The 23,093-nt window shown below is 33.2% G+C and overlaps 1 long non-coding RNA gene across 1 annotated transcript in view; it reads right to left on the bottom strand.

Annotated features, from left to right (window-relative positions):
* Positions 1-272: 272 nt before the first annotated feature.
* Positions 273-23,093, bottom strand: part of LOC132002525 (uncharacterized) — a 29,111-nt gene continuing 6,290 nt past the window's right edge. Inside the window, exons 2-3 of the long non-coding RNA XR_009399933.1 lie at positions 6,174-6,306; positions 273-432 (exon numbers count right to left, since the gene is read on the bottom strand). This is a non-coding gene — a long non-coding RNA (uncharacterized LOC132002525). The remainder of the gene's footprint in view (positions 433-6,173; positions 6,307-23,093) is intronic.

The raw sequence follows: 23,093 nt of genomic DNA, 5'->3' as shown, positions 1-23,093 counted from the left end.
CTATTGGAGTCCAACAGCCCATCCTAAAGATCTAGCCGGGCACAGGGGTGCAAGAGTACCTGGCTCTGGGGATCCCAAACAGACCAGGTTCAGCCACTTACCACTGACAAAAGCCAAAGGCAGAGACATAAGTGGTGGTGAAACAAGAAGGAATTTATTTCAGTGAGTTCAATACCAAGAAGGCAGCTGGCTAGCATCTCAGACTCTCTCCCAAGTGCTGAAAATACTTCCAGGTTTATATAAAGAAAATAGGCAATTATGGGTGGGTACGTGTAGGTAGGCAGTGCAGGGCAAATGGATCCTTGTCTTGGAGTCCATCACAGGCTCAGTCTTGGTGGCTCAGGGTAGTCTTTAGTGCTTGAAGGAGGGGTAGTTTCAGCTTCCCTTGTAGGATGTTTCGTCCTCAGGGTCTTTTGCCTGAGCCGAGGTAAGCTGGAAAGAAGAACCCAACTAGAAATTTTGAGGTAAGAATGGAAGCAGAGACTCCTTTTGACTGTGCTAAGGTTAAGTATAATGAATTAAGTACTGTTGTCAATGTGTAGAAACAATAGGCAGAAAATAACAGAGTCAGTAATATTCCTGAGTCTACTAAAAAATAAACTAAAAAACTAACTATATGTCCTATTCTACTAGAGATAGTCTTGGTTACAGTATTGTTCCAGCATTCTGCCCTTTTTCACTCACAAATGTATACTGATTTTGGGTGCTCAGAGTATATTTCCTGATCAATTTATAGAAAGAAGAGAAACAAAACAAAACATTTAAAGCAGTTCCAAAAATTTATGTACAAAAAAAAATTGATTTAATGAGATTTTTTAAAACTTTGTTTTGTTGGTACTTTTTAAAATTTCATCATATAAATCAATTAATCTTTTGAAGGGTGCGTATGTATTTGTTTCTTCTGTGCATAATGTATTTTCAAATAGTTTTCAAGTCACTTGGGAGAGAAATCCATGTCTAAGACTTTTTAGTAGCTCTGTCAACATACTTGTATTTTCTAAATAGATATTAAATGAATGAGTGAAGATGAAAGAAAAGGGAGTCCGAATTCTGTTAGAAATTTATGAGTAAATCTGGAGAAAAGTCGGTCTCAGTTTCAGAAGAGTTGTCCATGGTTTTAAATTACATTGCATCATAATTAAATATGAGTCATGACATTATTCTAAAAATATCTTCACAAAGTCACAGCTAATTATTTATGCCTCTAAAATACACTAAATACTGACAAGATTCACTTTTCAGCTTACTCTTTTTTGTAGAAACATCTTTGTTGTAATAAAAAAATGTGATGATTGGCCTGACCTGAGAAAAAGAGGCTTTTATGCTGTATTTATCAAAAGAAATTTTAAATAGGAAATTAAAAAATAAGCAGGTGGATATAAGGCAATGGCAAATAATCATAAAAAGGCATAGGGAGGTTATAGACTGTTCTTCCTCTGAAAATATGAGGTAAAAAAAGAGAGTTAAAAGGAATATTTTAGGGGAAGTAAATGCCATTATTTCAGTGTCTTTTAACCACTGGAATTGTTTAACAGGAGGGAAATACTAATTAAGATTTCACTGCCGCCAAGCAATATTTACTATAGTTGAACTGGATGAGTTTTATAGCAGCTCAATCTCATTTCCTTGTTAAGATCTTCATGCTGAAAACCAGGCTTCTCAGATTTAATCAGATGCAGCTCCGTCTCCTCCCCCTTTCCCCAAAAGAGAAGAAACACATTTGGTACTCCACGACCTCAAGAGATTATTAATCTATAAAAATGTTCTTGCCCTCCCACAACCTCCCAGCCTATGACAATAATTATGATGGCTGCTGCAGAGTTGTATTGCTGTTAAAAATGGCAATAATAATGGTGGAATTAAATCCTCTTTCCTTATGTATAAATGCAACACTTATTTCCATGCTATTTGGAAAGGATCCATTCTTTTCTAGCAGACATGGCTATGCATCATTCTTAAATATACTGTAAATCTTCTAATAATTAATAACTGCTAGAGTGCAGTTCCTTAAAAAATGAATTTATATGAATTATGAATCACCTGTAACTGAATTCATTTTCCCTTTCCTCAGCTATAAAGCCAAAATAAAAGGGAGCTGTTGTCAATTATGTATATCATTAAAAAATGTTTTTCTCTTTAAAATATTTTGATTGTTTAGCTTGACTTTTTTTTTTATATTGGATTAATTCTTCAGAACCATCATTGGACTGCTTTTTCAAGACAATATTTTTTCAAGATAATATATTTTGTTATGCTTGGTTTTCCAGACATAGTTTTATGTTCTACTTGTGAATTGCTTTTTATTACAAAATTCGTGCAGTTTAAGAAAAAACAGAATTAAAGAAAAATCAAAATAAATAAATATCCTATACATTACTATCATTAAATTTTTATAGTCTATCTGGCTAGAATATTTGCTTCATGCATATCTATATATCTATATTGCTATTGATAGCAATTCAGAATACAGATAAAATGGTGGGATCATAACATACATTGTGTTTTTAACGTGATTGTTTTTACTTCAAAAACCATTCTTCATGTTACTGCAAGTTTAAAGGAGTGTGCTATGTCATCGTTCCTTAAGGACTTCAGATTATTTCATTGAATAGGTAATTTACATAATCCAAATCTTAATTCATTTTCTATTTTTTTATCCACTAAAAAAGGAACTAGTCATATACCAAATACTACATTTTTGTACACTTTATAACTTGCATATTCTTAAACTGTTTCTTATCCTTTATTGTCATTCTTCCTTTCTTATACCCCTCTATATATTAGCTACGATTTTCATCTTGTCACAGAAGCAGGGCTTCAAAAAGATTTAGCGGCTTGTCCAAAGCCACACAGCTAGTAAGCCGTAGAACAAGACTTGCTGTTTTCTGCTTTCAAAATTAAGAGGCAGATTCTGGCACTGTGGGTAATGCTTAGAAATTGACAAAATTCCAAGTGAGTAATTGAGGATGAGCTTTAGATGAAAAAGCAAAAGTGTTGGGAAAGTTATTCTAAATTCACCAAGAATCTAGAAGTTGGCTTCTCTCTGGCTCAATTTTATAACAGAGGAAGTCTTCTGTGAGTATTAACTGTAAAGTTTAAGTTTAAAGTTAAGTTAACTTTAAGTAAAGTTTAGAGTCAATGGTATATATTTTAAAATGTAAGATTCACTTGTTATTATCTATCTAATTTCTCACTAACTTTACTTTCACAAATAAGGAATAACGAGGAACTAAGACTAAAAATTTTAAATGATGGTCCCAAGATGTCCCAGATAATTTGTGTACAAGTGCATACATAGTATGTAATTTCTATTACAGTACTTGAAATCTACATGAAAAAACACAATGAAAGAAAAAGAAGGGAAGAAAACCATTGTTTTACTCTGTGTCTGGTAGTTGACTCAGCAACTTGAAGATACATGCTGTATAACTTAGTGGTCATTTAAATAGGGATACTATGTCTCAGTTGTAATTTTATCTTCTCCACAAAAAATTGAGTGTAGAATTCTGGGAAGAAAGAGAGGAGCGAGGCGTGGTTCTATGTGGGATCCTGTTCCAAACAGCAGTTACTAGAATATCTAATACGTGTATTAGCCTTTTAAATGCAGAAATAATGGTCCTTTATCTGAAAAATAGTTTCACTCTCTGCTTGCTTATACCCAAATCTTGAATGTGTTGTTTTTTTTTCTTTATTGTCAGTGTTACAGCCTGTTAATGTTTAACTGTCACTTAACCTTAATTGACATCTCACACCCTTTTGTACCAGCATGTTGTACAATAGAGGAGGAGTCAGATAGAAGGACAGTTGTGGTAGTATGTTGGCAGTTTTCAAAAATTTTTTAAACTTTGTTGTATCATATATATATATATATATATATATATATATACCTTTGAAGGTGCTGTATTAACAACAAAATGCTTACAACTAAAAAGTATCTGAATATGTATATTGGGAAACCAGAAAGCGATATCAATATAGGAAGATAGCATCCTAGGCTTCAACCAGATGTTGAAGGTGAAGCCCCCAGGCACAGTGGGCAGCAGCAGCTTTCCCTAGGAGAGGATGATCCTGCAACCCTGTGGCCTGAGGCGAGGCTGAAAGGTATGCCTAGGGAGCTGGCCAAGGGCTGACGGTGGCCCGTTGCCACACCACAGAAAGGCCAGTGGATTTCCCCAGTTGATCATCTTGGAGAATGAACACAACTTTGCTTGGGGGCTTGCCTTACTTAACACAAAGAATGCAGCCCCAGAGGAAGAGAATTTAGCTCACTTTTGTCTGGGGAAAAACTTTTTAGCGATAAATGGAGAAAGAACTCACAGCTTTTAAGCAACTACTTCTAAAACAAGGTCAAACAGAAGGATCAAGCTTCATCAAACAAGTAAGAAATATCCAGCAAGGAACTTCCTGAAGTAGTGAATATAACTGAAACTAAAACCCGGAAAGTTAGCTTAAAGTTCAGATATGAAAGAAGATCTAACATAGAACAACCAAGTATTGCTAGCAAGGGGGTTTATTGCAAAAAGACTGATTAGCAGTATTTTCAGACTCTCAAAAGAAACTGACTTTTCTCCATATATCCTTAAGTACTTATCTGAAACAAAATTCATTGTCCCTACGATTTTTTGTTAATTTCAAATACTTAACACTAGATTTTAACCTTGAAAGTCAATCATAAGATTTTAGGTGTACATATTAAAGGCAGTTAAGTAATGGTTCTTTTTACTGAACTACCCTAGAAATTTGAATGCATTCATAGCTATGTCACTGACTAAAATAATTAATTGCATAGTAATAGTGTCTGAAATTGGAGTATAGATAACACCACATTAAAGCAGGGGCTGGCCAAAATGATCAGTTAATCTGTTGGAGTGTGGTCCAGCTTTGAAGTCATTTATCTAGTTTTTCCATTTTATGTGCTTTTAATTTAGTATACCTTTGTTTGACATCTAAACAACCATGCAGAAAACAGTAGAAGGAATGTACAAAACAGTTGTCAAACTATGTGTCAGGACAAACCCTACATCACAGTGGCTTTTCCTTCTCTTGTGGGTTAAATTGTGTTCCTTAAAAAGATAGTTTGAGTTTCTAACCCCCAGTAGCTGAGTATATGATCTTAATTGGAAATAGGGTTTTTACAAATGTAATTGAGTTAAGATGAGGTCATACTGGAATATTGTGTGTTCTAATTCAACATAGCTGGTGTCCTTATGGCAAGAGGAGACTCTGAAATACAGACACACATGGGAGAAGGCCATGTGACAGTAGAAGCAGAGACTGCAGTGTTATAGAAGCAGAGTTTATAAGTTAAAGAACACCAACAATGATTGCCAAAAAACCACCAGAAGCTAGGGAGAGGGAGACAGGAATCCTCCCCTACAGGTTTCAGAGGGAGCATCATGTTATAGACACCATGATTCTGGACTGTTGGCCTCAAGATGTGTGAGATGACATTTATGTAGTTTAAAGCCACACAACTGTGATACTTGATTATAGCAGCTCTAGGAAACAAACACACCTACCTTTTAAGTATACATCACATTAAGTTAAAGGATGATGTGAAATTCGCAAATCATCCAACAATACTTAATCTTATTATCTGTGGAATTTCAGAATGTAATCGTAACATGAATTTAGAAATGATTTTAGAATCTTTGATAATTTTGTGACTTATGAGTGAAGTTAATGAGTGATACCAAGCAGGGTTAAACAGACCTTACTGCCAGTTTCAAGAGAATTTAGAAAATAAAATTACTAAAATTCATCTCCACTCACTCTAAAATATCATTATTTCTTCAATTGTAGCACAGGTTCTTCCTTATTCGTACCTCTTGAGTTCTTGTCCACCCTTGTCTGTGAGTGACTGGATACAATGAACATGGAAGATGGTCAAGATTGCTCATGTAATTGGGCTCTGGACAACTGAGGCAAGGTACATTTATATCAGAGGAATTTTAGATTTGTGTATGTATTATGACACTGTTGAGGCCCAAGGGCAGTGAAGTTTCTTGAGAAAAACATGTCTCTTTCTAATTTATGTAAAGATAATAATAACAGCTCATCAGAGCAGAGATTTTTTTAGGGTTTGGTTTAGACCTTAGGTGGACCTGGGAAGAAAACACAGACAAAAGGGAGCCTAAAAAGTACATTGAAATCTGTTTACAAACTCTATTCACCTCCGTCAGCCATTGTTCACCTTTTCTCCTTGACTTAGACAAATTCGAGACTTGTCTAAAGTGATCCTTCACAGATCCTCAGGGTCTGAAGGAAAAAATATAAATGAAATGCACATTGCTTTAATTCAAAGACCTGTAAGAGAACAAAAAAAAAAAAAAAAAGATTTAAGACAACATCATTAAGTCTGAGCTACAACATAAAGAAAAATGTGCTTGTTTAAAACTCCAAATCCCCAAAACAGCTTATAGTATCTGGACCGTACTTTATTGAGAAAGTGTTAATGTGTTTACTTTGTAACAACATTGGTGAATTAAATATCACTCATCTTCTTGCCATGATAACTCTAAGTATTTTAGGTTGTATTCACTTTTATCAAAATCTATACAAAATACACCTTATAGAAACTTGAGAATCTTTGATTAACTTTAATTGGGTGAAAGGTAAAGGTACCTAGAGACAATTCAAGAAATATATTAAAAACATAAACCAGTGGGTTATAAATGGCACATAAATGCTTTATTTGTTAAGGAAGGTAAAGTTTATGGTTAGATTTTTAAATAAGGTCTAAAATATTGTATAAGTTTATAGGAGCTAAAAAGCATAGATTTGTCTCCTAACTTTAACTTCAGTCCTGAAAACACAAAACAGCATTTAACAGCAAAGACTTAAGCATAGGCAGATTGGCTCCATCAGTCATTAACTGACCTTGAGCAAACTTTCTCAACCTCAGTTTGTTTGTTCATAGGTATATGTAATCTGTCTCATAGAATTTGTATAGGCAAAAATGAGATCATACACATAAAGTGTTAGAGTACAAAGCCTATCACATAGTAAGCCCTTAGAATTGTTTCTACTTATTATCTTGTATTATAATAAAAAAGAAAGCTATATACACAGAACACCAGATCATTAAATCCTCTAGGTTTGAGACAAAATACTGACCCACTTTAATGATTTTCATACTCCCATTTTAAAGATATTAAAATTAACTATCATTATAGCATATAGTTGTAACAGCAGGTACGTTAAAAAAATATTTGACATAAATTAACTCCTTGAATCTTTATAGCTGTCCCATGAGTTAGCCATAAATACTATGCCTGTTTTATACATGTAAAACTGAGACACAGAGAGGCTTAGAAATTTGCCTCAGGATCACAGCAGAGCTGAACTTTAATGTTTAGAAGTCTGGTTTCAGAATCTATGGTCAAAACCTTAAGCCACACTCCCGTCATTAAAATGTCCAGTAGTTTGTGGATTGCTATGGCATGTATCTTGTTCATTTATTTTATGTAGAGGTTCATATAAAGTTTAATTCCATACTTACCTTCTTCTCTCTTAATAGGAATGTGCTGTGTTTTTATGGTATTTAACCAATGTAAATCAGATAGTTTGACCTTCAGTTAACTCAAAGAAAATATTTGTTCACAAATCTGACTTTTAGCTTCACTCTAAAAGCCCTTTTATTCACGGGGAAAAGAGCTAAAAGAAAACAAGGGAGTATGGCAGGGATGCTTACACAAGGAAGCCCTTATAGTTTAAATGTCTGTGCTTCTAACAAAGCAAGAGCCCAGCGATTATAATTCACAAAAGAAAGTTGGTTGGCAACTGGAATTCATAATAAATCTCAGGGTCAGACCACAGGCTCACAGAGGGAAAAATTATATAGAAAGGAGGAAGAACTTTTTTTTCACCATATCATTTCCTGCATAGAGAGCTATCCTAAGAGATTTATGCAGAGTCATATCTATAGCAAAAAGAAAAGGGTGCTCTGTCCTTAGAATCAAAGCCAAGGAAAGAATGAAGAATAGAATAGCAACAATAAGCTCTGTCTTCTTATAGTTTTGTATGAAAAGGAAGTGAAAGTGTCTCTGACACTCCCATTAAATGCAGTAAACTGTTTTAGGAAAGGATTATACTGAAACCATTTGAACAAGCTTAAAGAAATAATACTATTCTCACTTTCATTAAAACTTCAGTAGGTTTAAATGTGTTCACATTTTTCAACTTTATATTCAAAATTTTTCAAAGGAGTCCTTTACCTGGTGTGTTTTGCTGTAGTCATCCAAAATAAATTCAGTTTTCTTTAAAAAAAATGAACTTGTTCAAAATATTTACTTGAATAGCCAGTTTTAACATAATTGTTTACTACCCAAATTTTAAAATATCACTATATTTTTCTTTTACATGTAATACATGTCCATTGTAAAATTTCAGACAGCATTTAGCAGTATGAAGAAATATTAACTGAATTCTTGTCACTCATAAGTAAACCCTGTTAACATATTCACATACCATACATTGTCATTATTTGTCGTTATAAAATTATATTCTTCTAATACAGACATTAATTACATATTTTAGGCTTAATAGCATGTAATAACAATGATGTTAGTACCGCAAGTTTTTCTTTTTTTTTTTTAAGATTTATTTATGTATTTGACAGAGAGCCTGAATAGGGAAAAAGGGCAGAGGGAGAGGAAGAGTGAATCTTAAGGAGACTGCACTGAGCTCGATCTCCTGACCTGTGAGATCATGATCTGACCTTAAACCAAGAGTTAGTGCTTACCTGACTGTGCCACCCAGGTGCCCCAGGAACACAAGTTTTTAAAGCAATTTCATAGTGAACTGCTTTTCAACTTTCTCCTATTACAAACAAAACTAAAAATAATATAAAGATATCTTTTCACACTTTCCAATTGTTTCTTTGGGATACATGCTTGTAATAGTTGAATAATATAAATAATGTATGAGTGAGCATTCATGTTTTAAACTTTTCAATACGTATTTCCAAACTGCATTCCAAAAATGAATTAACGTGCATTTCCCCTAGTAATGTAAGTAAACATCCTTTTTCAAGTATCCTTGTCAATAGTGGAAATAGCCAAGGGACAGCTCTCCTGCCTATTCTTTGTGACCCTTTAAAAGAATTTTCCATAAATAATTTGGACCTTTCAACCAATGTTTTACTCCATCCTACATAGAAACAAATTAATAGCTGGATGTTAACAGTCATCGTCCATCTTTCTTTATGGAGAGAAGCTCATGTGGGCAGGGGAGGGGATTTGCTCTTCCTTGATGGTCTGTACTGTCATTTGAGCAAGCATCACAGTTGCTGGAATCCCCTTGCCTGTGTGATTCCAGGTTAGAGGTTTTCAACAGAAAGCTTACTCGAGATTTGAAAGTTACCATCAGAAACCATTATTTTCATAAGATCATACACTTCATATTTCAAGTTTTTATTTAAATTCTAGTTTATAATATATACAGTAAAATAGATTTCAGGTTTAGAATTTAGTGATTCATTACTTACATGTAACACCCACTGTTCATTACAAGCGCCCTTCTTAATACCCAGCACCCATTTAGCCCAACCCCATACACCTCTCCTCCAACAACCTTCAGTTGGTTCTCTATAATTAAGAGTCTCTTATGTTTTGCTCCCTCCTGTCTCATTCCCTTTCTTTTTATTTTTTCCCTTCCTCTATGTTCATATGATTTTTTTCTTAAATTCCACATATAAATGAGGTCATATGATATTTGTCTTTCTCTGACTTATTTTGTTTAGCATAATGTAGTCTAGCTCCATCCTCTTTGTTGCAAATGACAAGATTTTATTCTTTTTGATCAGGCATTGAAAGACAATGACAGTGATCACAGATGTGCTCAAGAGGGCTCAGCCTCCTCTCACTATTCTCTACTCCACGACTTGCAAACTGCTGGCCCTGCTGACCAAGAAAGTCACCATACCCTTCACAAGACACTTGAATGCAGAACCACTGAAGAAACAACTCCAGTAAGCTTCTTTACCAATGTCTCTTAATGGTCCCCATTGCTGGTTAGACAGATGCTGCTTGGTTTCTCAGGTCAACTGGTTGTGACTTTTCTGATAATCCAACTCTCCCTTTCATATATTCATCTCCTCAGTTGTTCCCACAGTTAATTAATATTTAATTCCTATAATAAATCCTTTATCTGAAAATTCATTTGTTTATTTACTATTGGCCCTGTGATGTGTTGATTTAAGCATTATAGCCGGTGTTTGACTTACTTAATTTTCACTTTGATTTGGCAATTACATATGCTAAATTTTTGTCACTTCATTTTGTAAATTTCTTTATTGTTTTACATCAAATATATAGAAAGCAAATATTAAAAATAGACATAAAACCCTTTGCACTTTACAGAGTACTTTTGAGAAAATGAATATACAAGTTACAGATTTGCAAAGAATGTTTGAAAATCATCTATTTGTCAAAGAACTTGTAGCCAGAATATTTTTTTTAAATCTTATCACTCAATAATAAAAATCAACACTGGTTTCACCAGAAAAAAAAAATCAATGGAGGACATATATGAATAAACAATAAAGATATAATATGATGCTTGATATCATTGAACATTAGGGAAAGATTAATTTAAACCAAAATGAGAGACATTGCTCCCCCTCCCCCTAGAATTGCTACACTCAAAAAGACAAACAATAACAAATATTGGTGAGAATGTGGAGAAATTAGAATCTCATACACTGCTGGTAGAAATGCAAAATAATGCACTCACTTTGGAGACATATTTGACAATTTCTCAAAAAATTAAGAGAAATGAAACATGTCCACACAAGACATGGATATGATCTTCATAGCAACATTATTCACAATAGCCAAAAATGTGTAAACAATCGAAATTTCCTTCAATAGGTACATGAAACAAACAATACACATTCACACAAAAGATAACTAGTAACCAATAAAAACAAAGTATGAAGTATTGATACATACTACAACATAGATGAACTTAAAAGCATCATGTCAAGTGAAAGAGTCCAGATGCCAGAAACCATATATTGTATGATGACATTTATATGAAATCTCCACAAAAAGCAAACCTATAAAAGCAAAAAGTGAATTAGTGGTTGTCTGGGACTGGAGATGAGAATTGTAACTGCAAATGGGTATGATGGACCTCTTTTTGAGATCATGGAAATGTTTTAGAATTATATTGCATTTGTGGTTATACAATTCTGTAAATTTACTAAAAATCATTGAGTAGTACACTTAAAAATGAGTGAGTTTTATCGTATGGAAATTATATCTCAATAAAACTATTAAAAATAGATAGACCAAAAATTTAGTTAGTATTATCCCTTTGGGGATGATAGCTATAAACATGATTAATTTTTACCTGTGAAATACAGACTTATCAAATGATTAGCTCATTTTCCCAGGAACACTAAAACAGGACAGTCCAGCAAATCAACTTTGCTAAACCATTGGGCATTTAATTCCCAGAGAACATGAAATTGAAATCATAAATCATTATAATGTGCTGAAATATTTAACTTTGCTTTTCATGTATTTTAAGACAAATTATGAATCATTAAACTATTTTTAGTAAAATTTGTATATTGACACTAAAAAGAGCTTTACTAAAATGAACTGCAACATTTTAAAAACCGAAGCCATAGCTCTTTTTTCACATCAGTGTGAAAAGAAATGAGAAGACATGATTATTTTACATAAAGGTTACCCAATGAACTGTGAAATAAAGTACCATATTTAAACTTTCTTTGAAACTTCCTTTTCAGAAGGCAAAGTTGTATAGTACACATTCTAAGACTTAAGCATTACCAGAAATTCTAAGAACGTGTGTCTTTGGGGATATAAGCACCATTTTCCTGTCTTGCTTCAGATCATTTCATGATAGAGATCCAGGAGGAAAACAAGCAAGTCAAAGGAAGGAATAGAAGATAAAGAAACCAGAGACAGAGGATCAAAGTACTTTCTTTCTTTATATATTTATTTTTAACCAAGAATTGTCTTTGAAAAACCACAGAAGAATGACTCAAAACAACTGTGTACATGGAAGCTGAAAAACAGAAGATAGAGGAATAAATTGAAAACAATAAAAAATAAATGCAGCTGTAATAAGCACTCAGTATTTCAGCATCTGTGCTATAGAGTTTTCTCAGATTTTCTTTTACTTTTTGGACTTTCTCCTATGTAAAGAGTTATTTATATCCATGTTCCTCTGTTTTCTTATTGAAGTTCATTCTTACCATTCTCTTTCATTTAAAAAAACAACAAAATTTCTACTGCGGATTCTGCATGTGTGTGTTGTGTGTATTCTTAAGGTATTTTTATCAGCATTAATTTGACCTGATCTTCACAATTAGATGTGATGTAAGTGAGCAGATATAATTATTCTTGTTTTCTAAACACACACACACACACACACACACACACATAAGATAGGTAATGCATGTGGTAACGTCACAGAGCTGGCAATTTGTGAAGTTAAAACTTAAAGCAAGATCTTAAGAACACAGGACTTAAAGTCCAGTAATTTTTGTTTTATTTTGTTTCATTATTAGAACAGTATTTTCACAAACAGTACCACTTTATCTTGATTTCAAAAATAGAATATGATGATTAATCTGCCAATTGATCTCAAAATGGCCTGAGAACAAATTCAGCTGTGACTTCCAGTGAAACATAACTGATGGGGCACCTGGGTGGCTCAGTTGTTTAAGCCACCAACTCTTAATTTTGGCTCAGGTCATGATCTCAGGGTCCTGAAAGAGCCACATCTCAGAATCCACTGTCAGAGTGGAGTCTGCTTGAGATTCTCTCTCTCTCTTTCTCTCTCCCTCTGCTCCTTACCCTGGTCATGTGCTCCCTCTCTCTCTAAAATAAGTAAGACTTTAAAAAAAAATAACTAGTATTATATTAGAAAATGAAGTAATTGTTTTATACAGAAGCACTCAATTATTTCTAATATAAAATGTATTGCAATCTACCATTGAATGGCTGATTTTGAGGCATCAGAAAAATTCCTTATTTTCTATGTATTGAAAACATATAAGAAAAATATGTATTTAATAAATATTCAAATTTGCAGTAACTTCAGAATTCTTCAAATTAGCACTACAAATAGAATTCTACAAATTTTCACATTTTAAAAAATTGTTTATTTTAAAAAAGAAAAAAATTATTTTATCCTGAAAAAGAAATACAGACATTAAGTATTTATTAATTAAATCCATATTTAACCCCAACCCCACTGCCAAAGCAAAATATACCAATTCACGGCCTTAAAACAATATACTTTCCCTCAGTTCTTGTGGTTGATTCATTGCCTAAACTTTGAAACAAGGGAGAACACTGCTACTTTGTATTGCTGTTACTAAACTCAAACCAGAAGAGTCACACTGAAAAATGTAGCCGAATTTATTTAAAGAAAAATGTATTAGACTTCTAGAAAGTACCATAGTATCAATATAAACGTTAAGAGAATATTTTCCTTATTGGGATGAATTTCACCAGTCAGACTGAAACTACTGTCAAGGTTAAATCTTTTATTTTCAATGATTCCAATTATTTTGACTACCAAGTGCTTTAATTATCTCAAGAAGGCAATTAATAAGCTCCATTCAACAAATCAAAAATCCCCATCAGTTTCTGCAGCATTCAAATCATCTTTCTTTATGTCATAAATGAACAGTCTCTGTAGACTATTTTTTCACTTCTTTTCACTTTTAACCTTAAATGTCAAGAGGATGGACATTGTGCCTTAGGTCAATGGGTTTCCCAGTCTAGGTTAGCTTTGTTCTTTGAGCTGCATTGTCTGAGCTCACAAGTATGTGGAAAATAAATTTATAGTTTATCCTACCTATGATATGCACATAGAAAATAATATTTTATTCTTTTGAAGAGGAATGTTGTTTCCAAACATTCTTCTTAACCCTCATAGGAACTGATTTCTGGGATCAGTTTTGTCACTTAAAAGTTCTAAGATGAAGGAAGAGTCTTTCAATCATTTATAAAATGAAAATTTTCAATTAAATATTATTCGGCCTCAAAAGCATTTAATAATATATAATTATTCTATATGCAAATATATTCTGAATAGAGATTGGTCCCCATGACATACAAAAACCATTGAAAAATTCCCTAAAGAGCTATCACCCATAAACAGTCACACATTTCCCCCAAATACCTTTTAGTCCTGATTTTCTTGTAAACAGTGTTTGTCTTATAATAAAAATTTTTAAAAGTATCAAATCATTTATATCTAATATGAGTTTCCATTACTATTTTCACTAATACATTGGAGTAGATGTTTTTAACCTTGGAGGGAACCTTATTAAGTGAAGAAAGAAAAAGCAAAAGAGGATTAGACTGAGGGTATCAAAAATAAGCTTCTCGGGGCGCCTGGGTGGCTCAGTGGTTTAAGCCTCTGCCTTCGGCTCGGGTCATGATCTCAGGGTCCTGGGATCGAGCCCCACATCGGGCTCTCTGCTCAGCGGGGAGCCTGCTTTCCCCCTCTCTCTCTCTGCCTGCCTCTCTGTCTACTTGTGATCTTTGTCTATCAAATAAATAAATAAAAATCTTTAAAAAAAAAAATAAATAAGCTTCTCTTCTTGGATAATTTTGGCACAGATTACCACATTCCTCAACTAGCATTTCTTAATGTTTCATTTTCAAAATACAGAGGAACATGAAGATATAGCAAAATAGATTGTGAAATATCATGTTAGAAAATCAACTAAAAAATTCAGTCCATGAGTATTATTTCTTAATTTCTTACTTCAGTAGTTAATTGTGACTTTCAATGTATTGTTTCATTCTTCATGAACCACAAAGAAAAGTAGTACATGCAGTGAAGCATAAGGTGTGGTTTCCTCTGTCATTATCTATGCTTTGCATACAACAAATGTTATTAAGAGTCATAAAACTATATAGCCATGGTATCGGGCTCAGTGACCTCCCATGATAGTGAATTCAACAGATTGACTTTATGGAGCATAGAGCAAAATTCTTCCTTTCTTTTTTTTTTTTTCCTTTCAAATTTATGAGTTAGCATTCTATGTGAACTCAGCTACCTTGCTTAAATTGAACTCTATAGATTTGCCACTTATCATGGGTCATAAGAAATATCAGTAGTCATACTATATGATTCTGAGGCCAGAATTTGATTCAGAGATAACTAGAAATAATTTACTGAATTGTGGAAAAATATATACTTAATATTTACTAAAAATTAGAAATGGGAGATGCAGATGTATTAAATGGAATTCTTTCTTATGCAGGTACCTGTATTCCTCACAATATTAAAAAAAATGTTATTTTCCTTTTCATATTATTACAGTAACGTGAATGAGAAAGAGTATTCAGTGGGGAAACTCTCAGCTAAATACCCATGACTTAATAGACTGCTTTCATGTCCTGAGGCTTTTGGGTAATAACACATATTTAGTTGGGAAGGATATGGGGTAAGTGATGTTTAAGAAACTATTTGTACCTTTGGAAGTTGAGAAAAACCCTCAAGAGAATGCTAGTCATCTTCTCTAAACTGCGTCTAGAGCAGAGGTACTCACTACTGCATCATGAATGCTTGTGAGATGTATCACAGGGAGTATATTATAAATAATAAACAACTGAAGTGTGAGAATGCTTAATTTAACTAAAATGACAGGAAATTCATGAATGTCTCCAAAGTATTTTACTCACTTGCTCTTAGATAGTCCAGCTCCAGAGGGACAGAGAAACTTTGTTTCTGTAACTTTTTAAAAAATTCCAGTATATACTATTTTATGTCATTCTTAAATATTTGAAATTAACTTTTTTTTAAAACACATGTAAAGTCTTGTGGGATTTGGCTTGCATATGAATTAGAAATAAGCCAAATAACCTTCTGATATTGGCCATAGGCAGAAGGTGATCTCACTATACAGATTGCTAAACCCATAGGATGACCAAAACTATCATATTAACTTCTCACCTTCATTTACTTTCTCCACAACTCAATTCTTTATCTGTGAAACAAACAGGCTGGTAATTGAGTGTGGACTCTCTGCCTGTACTTTCAAGATTTTTGAAATAGGTTTAAAGAAATCAGGATGAGATTGATGTATGAATCATTGTAACAGAGAAAATGAGAGTCTCCTGACCATTCATTTTCTGGCAATCCAATCTATTGCAGTTAGAAAAAGAAGCTGTGTATAATCTATGGAGCTCCTGGTTGTAACAATATTAATAACACTTAACAGTGATAGAGTAAGCGTTCCCAGCATCAGTCATTTCTTCTGATATCTCTCATAGAAACTTAAAAAGATGAATAAAAAATATTTGCAGGTTTCTCTTTTGAAGGCTATTTTTTGCTGCTTTGAAGGCATTAGATCGCCATTGCGTGGGCCATTTGGAAGAAAGTTGCCTCAAATGTAAGCATAATGACTCTAAAGAAGTAGAAAAATGAAGTCTGCATTAATCTCATTGTAACCATCATCTAGATTGCTGATAGAGATATTTGCCGAAGAGAATCCCAAGATCCTATATAAACTCCCTATAAAATTCCTGTTGGACTATATTTTCAGTGCAATTTAATATGGTTAAATTTATTTATGAGGACAGCATAATTTTAAAATTCAATTAGAAAATTCTACATATTGGATTTTTCTTATTATTTTATTTCAAATAAAAACTACTAATCATTAAAAACTCAATTTCATATTTTATTAGATGGAATAGATTTCTGAATTTCTGAGTAGCATGTCAGATGACAGTTTATGTACCTCCAAACACAGAATCAGTTCTTTTTTTTTCCCCCCTAAAGTAATCTCTGTACCCAATGCGAGGCTCTAACTCATTATCTGAGATCAAGAGTTGCACTCTCCACCAACTGAGGCAGCCAGGTGTCCCACAGAATCAATTCTGTAAAGTTCAGTTACATCCTAATTTGTATATTTTAATACATAGAAGTTTTATATCCAGCTAATGCTGATTAATCATTTTGTATAAGAATCTCCGCCTGACAGGCAGGAGGTAATATCTCTGCAGAGCAATTATATTAGAAATTTCATCAAACTTTGGATGCAGCACACATGGCATACATTTCTGGATCTAGAAGTCATAATAATAGAGGTCAATAATAGAAAACAGAAATACTTGAGACTGCATTCTGTTTTAAAGCTTAAGGTGGTTATATTGTTTTGTTACCAGTTGCTACAAGTGAATATAAAATTTGATGTTGAGTTTCCTAGCTGTCAAAGAGAAAAAAGAACAGAGACAAAAAAGAAAAAATACCAATTTGTGAAGGAAAACAATTATTTTCCTTTTCTTGCTCTTTCCCAGAAGGGTATGTAGTAAGAAGATTTTGAACAACAGTCTTTCTTATAACATCCTAAGATAAAATTCAAAGACAAAACATTGTAGGTGAACTTAGAGAAAGTAATTCTACGAAAAGCTACATTGATATGATATAATCATGTATATAGATTGTGGCCATTTGACTTCATATTTACAATAATAGGATTTAGTCTGCCATTTAAATGATATTTTTAAGATATAATTTCTTTCCAAATAGCCTTCAGTAGGAGCCAGTAGCAGATTGAGAATGATTCTTGAACCAGTCCGGAAAAGCTGACTCCCTATTATTTGTTAAGATCAAATCCATGAGCATTGGATGCCAGATAAGAAGAGTAAGATAGAAAAATAAATTGGTTTAGCAGGAGAGAGAAGGTGGCCAGAAGTAAGAGGAAAACAGGAAAAAGATGAAGCTATTTTGAATACAGGAAATAGAAATAACAAGATAAGAGGAAAAGGATCAGGCAAAAATGCAGGTGTTGGAGAGTCAGGGCAAGAATGTGAAAGAGTCCTGTTTTAGGTATGTTACTTTGTACTAATTGTCATTTATAAAATCAACAGCAAGAAGCTGGAAGGGCAGACTAATGTGGCAGCCAAGATTAATGCTGATTAATCGTTTTGTATGAAAATCTCCTCTTAACATGGCAGGAGATAACATCTCTGCAAAACAACTAAATTGGGTATTTCATCAGCTCTGTTTAGTGATTAACTCGCTCTTCTTAGGACTGCACATGGATATTTCATTAAGTCTCAAAATAGTTGCTTTCTGTTGGGTCCTTATTGTTAGAAGTAATAAATGCTATTTTTGATGCTGTTATATTATCTTTCCAATTACCAAGAAGAAATAAAAACAAATGAAAAATGATAATTTGCCACTTGTGGACCATTAAACACAGCCTATACATGTATTGTGCAGTTTAGGACAGCAGCTGAGGCCATTGTGGGCTAGTTTTCTTTTATAAAATTGCCTTTTTTTTTTTTTTTTCTCATAGGCTTTGTGATACAGGTCATTCTACTTTTCTTGATTTTACTTTTCAATAAAACCCGCCTGTTATTTCTTAATGTGCTTTGTGTTTTACACTGTCATTTATTTTCACTTGCCTCAGAATGTAAAATTTAAAAAGAAAAGATAAAAATATTAGTTATATAGATGTTTACCTGTGGAAAAATAAGATTATGCGGTTTTTCAGTTTGATGCTATTTATTTATTTTTGGCCTTTCAATGTAATGGTTCAGCGGACTGTATTGGGGGCCTACCTTGTTCCAGGAATTGTGGATATACAAAGGGGACGTGTTGCAAGCTCTCCCACTGAGCATTTATTTAGCAGGAAATGTGGACAAGTATAATATGATTTCTGAGATAAAGGGCCAGTCCCTGGTGTGCACAATGGAAGTAAAACATGGACACACAGAAATTAGGGCTAGACGAGGCCCAAGAGATGATCTAGTTCCTTCTTTATAAATGAGTAATCTGAAGAGCATGGAAGTTAAGTGATTTGCCCAAAGCCATATAGGGTGTTTGTAACAGAGCCAATTGTTCATGGTAGAACAAAGATTTTTTTACATGGACCAGCTCTCTCTGCTACAACACACAACAATTTGACTCAGAAGTTGGCAAATTAATTTCACCCTTTAGGGTTTAAGTTAACCCGTGGCTTCTTAACTTTCATGTTCTGTCCCACCTACACACACTCCTTTATTTACATATTTCCCATTTTTTTTCTTTTTTTTTTTCTTTTTTAAAAACCTTAAGTGTTCAAGAAACTATTGGACTGGGAGGAACTTTGATTATCTATAAAACACCAGAGTCATCTTGAAAAATCAACTGATCCTTATGAGTTGCATCTTGATAATTTAAGTTTAAATTAATCAGAAAAGTAGAGGTGGAGGGCCAGATTGGCATTCTCCTCTGCAAACACCTTATTTCATCAGTGTGCAGAGTTCCAACTAATTGCAATAAGAACTCCATGTACATAAGCATGAATAGGGTGCAAGATGCATATTAATTTTGTAAAGCATTTCCCCCAGTTCCTTTTTTTTTTTAAATTAAAGGGGGAAGTGTGTGGTTAAATAGTTCCAGACATCCAAAGAACACCAAATGTAGTTGGGTTCCCTAATTAATATGTGTTTTACAGAGAGGAACGCTTGTAAGTTTGAAAGCATTGGGGAGTTTGATGTTATTTTTGAAATAAATTTTTAATTAAATTTTCCTTAATTGAGCATACTGAAATTCCAGTAAAGGATGCCTATAAAGTACTCCTTGGGGTGTGGAGGAGATCCACAGAGGTGTGGAGAAATATGTGAATTGGGCTGAGTATCTCATTAATTCTCACGACACCCTGGGAAGAAGATAGGAAGCATAATGTGCAAGACACAATTCACTGAAGTAAAATGACCTTGGAGGGAATGTGAAAACCTTTGATGTCTGGGGACTAAAGGAAGCTTAACATGATTTCTTCCTACCAAGCTACTTCCTCTCCCTTATGTTCCACCTGTAAATTAGTCAGAATTCTAAGAATGTTGAGTTCCTGTGTCCTGGGCTTACATGGCAGAAGTAGGTTTTTTTAAATAAAGACAGGTAAAATACTTTTTTTTTTGGTGTTTTTATCAGAGTAAACAATTCAACTTAGCATTTATTACCATGTTCAAGGCATTGAGTGTGCCATGTGGGAAGTGTGAAAATTAGTACCATAGCATTTCTTCTCTGTCTCTCTTCATCAACATGTCAGAACTTATATCATAATTCCAAAACTATACAAAGCCATAAAAATTTCCAGTCCTTTCTTACTTAATATAATTTCCATTAAGACACATACCACAAATGGGTGAGTTTTCACATAAGGTCAAGGTCTGCTCAACACCATGCTAGATGTTAAAGTGAATATAAGAGACAAAGGAAATTACTTTGACTGCAAGCACTTACAATAAAACAAAAAGAAACAAGAGGCTAAATGAATAGTTACAGAGAAAAGACAAATCTGTGATTATGTAAACCATGTGACCTTCATGAAGAAGATAAGATTGGTACATACTGATTAGATTCTTCAACGAGTCTCAACCCCCATCCTACCATGATGAACCCTGCACCCAATTTTCTTAAACTTTTACTCTTGTATTATCACCCAAGTAACAACCACAAAATATGACATATTCATTCTAGATGTCAAGTCAAAAGAAAATCACTGGGACCAGGTTTAATGGAGATATAACAATGTAAATTGGAAAAGTTCATTTGCCTTTTAAACTTGTAGTAATTTCTATGAGACTCAGGATCCCTGTCAATATAGAACAGTAAGTTTAAAAATATCCCATGCTCTTTCTATCTAATCAATGAATATCATAAAAAGAAATTAACAGTAATGTATGGTTCTCAAATACACATAATGTTATTATTATTACTTTATTTTATTTTTGAACTCCAAACTTCTCAAGGATAGCTTCTGTTTTATTTATTATTTTGTCTGGAAATCTTGCCTGCTTTATTGACACATAGGTTGCCAATGAATAGTAAATACTTGTTGATGGATAAATAAATGAATGTATTTTTTGCCTCATTCTACAATATATTTTTTTTAAGATTTTACTTATTTATTTAACATAGAGAAACAGAGAGAGAGGGAACTCGAGCAAGGGGATTGGGAGAGGGAGAACCAGGCTCCCCGTTGAACAGAGAGCCCTTCTGAGGCTCGACCCTGGGACCCTGGGATCATGACCTGAGCTAAAGGCAGACACTTAATTGACTGAGCCACCCAGGCACCCCATTGTTCTATAATATTAATGAATTACCTGTGTGAATTTATGTGTGTGAGCTATTTAGGATAACCTGCTTTAAGCCAACTTAGAAAAAATATAAGACTATTTTTATTTGCAAAATAAATTTTACTGAAAGATTTATCAGGATCTATCCTTTATAGTTTAGAGTTTTTATCTAATATATTCAGAAGTAAAATTTGACTTACCAAGTACAATATACATAGTTTTCTGTCAGTATATCCATTGTATAAAATAAGGAATCTATACTGAGCTAATCGATGTTACAACCACTTGATTTATTGTTTGCATTGTAATTCTGTACAGATTACAGCAAGCATGTTTTAAAATAAATAACATTCACTTTAATAGTTTAATTTAAAATGCGATAAAAAATATTTTATGCTGAAACTTAGCCCCAAACTTCAAATAGCACAATGTAATTTTCTTCACTAATTTACATCCTATTTATCTTTTCTTAGTCCCATTTTCTTCTATTTGACCTATAGATTATAATCTTCCTATTTAAGAAAACTTCTAAAACTCATTCTTAGTTCATAGATAACCTTTAATAAAACATGCTGAGATTTAGAAAAGTATTTTTGTTCCTTCTTTGTATTATGTTTTATTAAATAGCCTCTAGTCCAAGTGTCTAGATAGCTCATGTAGGAAATATTATAGGAATAGATATGGATAAATATCTGCTTTCTGAACTTGAAAAGTATAACCATTAATCTAAAATAATAATATCACAATTATTTATATAGCACCTTATCAAGCAAGCTATTAATGAAGGAAACTGGAAGAAAAAAAAAGATAATAGATAAATCCAAAGGAGAAGTCCACAAGAAAAGAAAAATTTCATTTTGCAAAATATCACATAAAATAACATTTTAAAGTCCCAAAATATATTATGTGGTTGCTCAGTGATATTTCTGGTTTTCTTACCTCATGGAAATTTTATGGGAATAATAGTATGCAATTTTGACATGTTTAAAATTTATAAGAGATATCAAAGCGTTGTGACATTCATTGCCTTTTTTATTAGAGCAGATAAAAATGGACTATAGGTTATGACATTTCCTTTCAATGAAAATTCTAAAAATCATTCTTAAGTGTACAGATAGCTTTCAATATCATATCATACTGGTTCTTTGGAGAGAATTGCTCTCTTCTTTTCTCTGTACTTTTCTCATATAACACACTTGTCAAGGTGTCTAGGGAATACACGTTACAACATTATACTGATAGAAACAGCTAGGTGGGCGTTCTTCACTTTTAGACGTAATAAATTCCAAACTAAAGTAAGGATGAGTATCAAAATAACCAAAACCTTCCTGATTTTGATTTCTAATGATAAATTTATTTAAGATGTTCAAGACAGATTTAGAATAAGAATCTTTTTTACTGAAGGCTTTTATTTGGAACCAAGTTATATTAATTTATTAAAGCTATATGACGGAGGTAAAGTAAAAGGAATATTTGAAATGCAAGAGAGATACTTTGGATCACAAATAAGATATTATTATATTACCATTGAAGATGGAAATGAATAAAACTAAGAAGGAGGAACAAATTGTATCATAAAATGAGTGCTGAAGAGTAAATATTGAGAAATAAAAAGAGCAGAAGACTCCTGCAAATATAAGAATACCATTTTGAAACACTGTTATCAATCACAACAGACTGAGTGTGAGTGCTGCCGTTGGGCCTAGAAATAAGGAGATACCTGGGGCAAAAACATTTCCATCCAGATACCTCATAGTCACAAGGATAGCACCTCAGTGGAAATGAATAAAACTAAGAAGGAGGAACAAATTGTATCATAAAATGAGTGCTGAAGAGTAAATATTGAGAAATAAAAAGAGCAGAAGACTCCTGCAAATATAAGAATACCATTTTGAAACACTGTTATCAATCACAACAGACTGAGTGTGAGTGCTGCCGTTGGGCCTAGAAATAAGGAGATACCTGGGGCAAAAACATTTCCATCCAGATACCTCATAGTCACAAGGATAGCACCTCAGT

This window comes from Mustela nigripes, chromosome 15 (assembly GCF_022355385.1).
Source record: "Mustela nigripes isolate SB6536 chromosome 15, MUSNIG.SB6536, whole genome shotgun sequence".
Taxonomy (NCBI): Eukaryota; Metazoa; Chordata; class Mammalia; order Carnivora; family Mustelidae; genus Mustela; species Mustela nigripes.
The sequence above is the reverse complement of the archived record's forward strand: the minus strand, read 5'-3'. Positions and strand labels throughout refer to the sequence as shown.